The sequence below is a fragment of the Lipotes vexillifer genome, unplaced genomic scaffold (genome assembly GCF_000442215.2).
Source record: "Lipotes vexillifer unplaced genomic scaffold, Lipotes_vexillifer_v1.1 scaffold685, whole genome shotgun sequence".
In the NCBI taxonomy this organism is placed as follows: domain Eukaryota; kingdom Metazoa; phylum Chordata; class Mammalia; order Artiodactyla; family Lipotidae; genus Lipotes; species Lipotes vexillifer.
The window spans coordinates 1,884,781-1,889,447 of record NW_006771436.1 but is presented as its reverse complement, the minus strand read 5'-3'; positions in this window follow the sequence as shown (position 1 = coordinate 1,889,447).

Sequence of the window (4,667 nt, the reverse complement as noted above, 5' to 3'; positions counted from 1 at the left end):
CCTCCCGTCCCGGACTGGGGCATGAACCCATGTCCCCTGCATCAGCAGGCAGACTCTCAACCACTGCGCCACCAGGGAAGCCCTATACTTTGGTTTAATCATGAAAAGTTTCTGAAAATAATCAATCAGTAGTAAATAACTGAAAAGAGGTTGAAAGAGTATAAGAAATGTAATATAAACTTTTGATGAATGAGAGGCTTAGAGAGAGAAAAAAGATCCCAAATAAAGACGGTCTGTATGCTATTAATTCTATATTTAATTGACCAGCAACTAGTATCTGAAATGTTTATGTTGGTTCCCATTTTCCAAAGCACAATCCCATACACACCTCATTTGTCCTTCACAACAATATATGTCAGTTAGAATCCTTTTATCTACATGTAACAGGAAACTTGGCCTAAATAGATGGAGGTTGCTTTTCTCATTTAACGAGAGGCTGGGACGTGGCATTCTGGAACTGGTGTGGGGCCCAACAGTGTCATCAAGGACACATGTTCCTTCTACCTCCCACTTCACCATTCTGATAAGAATGCTGGTCTCTCACGCACATAATGTGACAGTTGCTCCAGGCATCACATTGGTGTTTAAGTCTGGAAGAAGGAGTAAGGAAAGGAGCAGGTACCAGGAACATCTTTGCTTTTATTAGAAAAACAAAAACTTTCCCAAAGGACCTTTCATTGGCCAGAACTGTGTCACTCAGCTGTCCTTGCTGCAAAGGAGAGTGGGAAAGCAACTATTTAGCTTTTCCAGGTCGTCTATAGTGAAGGTGAGCAAGAGTGAAGCATTTTGGCAAGGAAATCTGGTTAGCCAACCAATAGTGTGGACCACATAGGATTCTTTACAGATGGGAAAGCTAGTGTGCATGCTGATCACTCAGTCACAAAGAGGCAGAGCGGGGGCACAAACTAAGGTGCCCTGATTCCAGCACCCATGTAATTTCCACTGTGCTATTCAGCCTCTCTAAATTCCTCTCAGGAAAAAGACAGTACTTAAAAGTGTAGAGCAATGGGGATATATACGAAACAGATCAACTTTAAACCAGTAGCTTTTTATCAGTATATCATATGATACCTTTATCACTGTTGTTTAATAAACATTATTATTCCATTTTTCTAAATGTGTATAACAACTAAGTTTTAAAGATATTGATTGAAGCATTGTTTATAACAGCAAAACACTGTGGGGAAAGCCTTAATTTTCAACAATAGGGGATTGTTTGAAAAAAGCATATACCATAAAGTAGAACAGTCAGAAATAAAGTTTCAGAAGAATATTAGTATTTACAATATTTTATTAAATGAAATAAATAAATTATAAAACTGTATATACAATGTGAACCTAAGTTTATAGGCCTATTTTTATATATAAAAGCTAGACATATATGGCAAAATGTTCATAAGGATTATATTTAGGTGATGAGATTACATGATACTGTGGTTTTCATCTTCGTATTTTTTTGCAATATAATTTAATTTTTAAAAGTCAAGCTATTGATTGTGAATCACTATGTTGCACACCTGAAACTTATATAATATTGTAAATCAACTATACCTCAATTTTAAAAAGATTTTAGACTTAAAAAAAGTCAGACTGTTGAAGTATAATTTACATACAATAAAATTTACTCTTTTATGTGTGAGGGTTTTTTGTTTTTTTTTTTTTGGTACACGGGTCTCTCACTGCCGTGGCCTCTCCCGCTGTGGAGCACAGGCTCCGGACGTGCAGGCTCAGCGGCCGTGGCTCACAGGCCCAGCTGCTCCGTGGTATGTGGGATCCTCCTGGACTGGGGCACGATCCCGTGTCCCCTGCATCGGCAGGCGGACTCTCAACAACTGCGCCAGGGAAGCCCTATGTGTGAGTTTTGACAAATATATTGTTATGTATCCAACACTACAATCACAATATAGAATATTTCCTTTGCTCCCCAAAAGTTCCCTTGTGCCCTTTTGTGGTTAATCCCTTTTTCCTTTTCACTGGCTGTTGGCAACCACTGATCTGATTTTTGTCCCTATAGATTTGCCTTTTCAAGAATGTCATAAAAGTGAAAATATGTGACACACAGCCTTTTGTTTTTGGCTTCTGTCAATTGGCATGAATGCTTTTGAGATCATTCATGTTGCTTCATGTATCAGCAGTTCATTCCTTTTTACTACTGAGTAGTATTCCACAGTACAGATGTACCATCATATGTTTATCCTTTTACCACTTGATAGACACTTGGGTTGTTTTCAATTCTGGACTAATAGTAATATATTAATTTACTAGAGCGGCCATAACAAAAGTACCACAAACTGGGTGGCTTAAACAACAGAAGTGTATTGTCTAACAGTGTAAGAATGACAAGAGAGAAAGAAATCTACCAACTCAAGGAAATGAAAGGAAGCTTGAGTCTGTTTCCTGAGAAGCCTTCTAAGAAACTGAAACTGTCTTTCACCTTGCACAGATCTGAGGGTTGAATTGATACTACGTGAATGGTCCAGAAACCCCCAAGGTGAGAAATAATATAAAAAATGGATCCCTGGTAATACTCTTGGAATGCTTGGCAGAAATGATGTGAAACTGGAAAGCAACTTCTATGGGGTTCCCACAGGAAAAAATATCCCTACTAAAGATAAGTTACCAGCAGAAATGTATCAGACAAGGCAGACCCCATTAGGCCGACCGCAGGTGCCTGCCTAGGTTGTGTGTTGCACACAGCAGGGGCACATGCACGGTGATGAGAACGAAGCTCCTGGAGTTATGTGTTGGGGTGGCCCTGGAAGCCATCTACCACCAGCAAGAACCAGCAGGCACTGCAGCAGGGGTAGGAAAGCCCAAGAACTTCAGTTGTTGAACTTCAACTTCAACAACATATGTCTTAACTAAAAATATGTCTTAAAAAAACAGGTATTGTAAAAATAATTAAAGGCTTGAAAGAAAGACTTGAAATCCTAAGAAAATAACAAGGTACTATTTTTTCAAAGAAGAGGCAGATTTGAAAAATAAATATAACTTCTAAAACTGACAAATATGGTTAAACTAAAGCCTGAAATATATAGGTTAAACAGCAATTAGATATAGATGGAGAGAAAACTAATGAGCTGGAAAGCAAATTGGAAGATATTCCAAGACGGCACTGCAGAGAAATAAAGAGATAGAAAATAGGATAGAAATTAACGGGCTTGGGAAGAGATGACATGTTCTTTGAAGATGTGGCTTCTTAGCAATTTTTTCTTGATAGAGAAGAGATTATTACAAGACAATAAATTCTTTGGTTTTCTCCATTTGGGGAACTAAGAAAAGAAAACACAGAGAAAAAGTCTTAAGAAAAAATCTGGACTTTAGGAATATCAGGATGCAACCCCACGAAAGAGTCTTTTATTAGAGGATTAGAATTAATAGCAAGGTGATTAAATGAAGAATATAGTTGCTGTGAAGGCAGATGTAATTAGGACAGGCAGAAGCTATGTTTAGGCATTTGATTTCCAAACTCTAAATGGAAGAAGTTTAAAAAAATCTTTATGGGAGAAATAATAGTTAAATGGTGATATTTCATGCTTGGGTTTAATATGAGAAGAGAGCCTAACTTGTACCTTGGTGAATATATTTCTTTGTCTTACTCCAAATATTTATTTATATTAAGCAAAATAGTTGTGGGGGAAGTGGGAAAGTTATGCTCATATTTGTACTTTTTGTTGTTAAATCACCCTGATTACTTCAATCACATCTGGAACAAGTTTACAATTGGGGACCACTGCCAAATACAAGGATCCAATATTTCCTTGGAAATGTCAACTATAATCACAAGCAGAACGCCAAGAAGGAAATCATCAATCTCTTTAGAGCTGACTTGTATTTTCAATTATTACAGTACAAGTATCTGATCACAATTTCCTTCAAGAAATAATATAAACTACTGATGAATGGACAAAGGCAGGAGATACTGAGGACTAGGTAGAGGATGAAGGTCTTTAGTAAGAAACGACCTGTTTACAAACATAGGACAGTGCTGCTTTTGGAAGTCATCAAGCAACAATGGCCTTCAACCAGGCTTTCTTGGAAAATAAGGAAGGAAGAAATCATTCCAAATTTTAAAAGTAGATTGGTAAAAATTTTAGCGACATGTTTCTGGGAAAGCTATTTTCTCTTCCCCTAAACTCCCCTCTTAAGTAGGGCATACTGTTCAGAATTCAAAACCTGCTGGCCAAGTTTCTAGGATAAACAAGACTTTGTGGCTCTAAAATGAGCCCTAACTTGAAAGTTGATTTAATTTGGAAACAGGGGTGAAGGGAGAGGAAGAGGAGTTCTTAAAAGAAAAGGAATATGGAATTTAAAAATAAGTAATGCTTGGATTTCGTTCCGGGCACCAATATTTCTCCAGGCAATTTTGGGCATGTATTATAAAATCGAAGCCAATTTGGCTAAGCCCAGAGCTGGCTGTACACCCGAAGGAATCTCAAGTGTGAAAGCCATCAAGAAGTGGGACTTGGAGGCTTCCCTGGTGGCACAGTGGTTGAGAGTCCACCTGCCGATGCAGGGGACACGGGTTCGTGCCCCGGTCCGGGAAGATCCCACATGCCGCGGAGCAGCTGGGCCCGTGAGCCATGGCCACTGAGCCTGCGCGTCCAGAGCCTGTGCTCCGCAACGGGAGAGGCCGCAACAGTGAGAGGCCCGCGTACCGCAAAAAA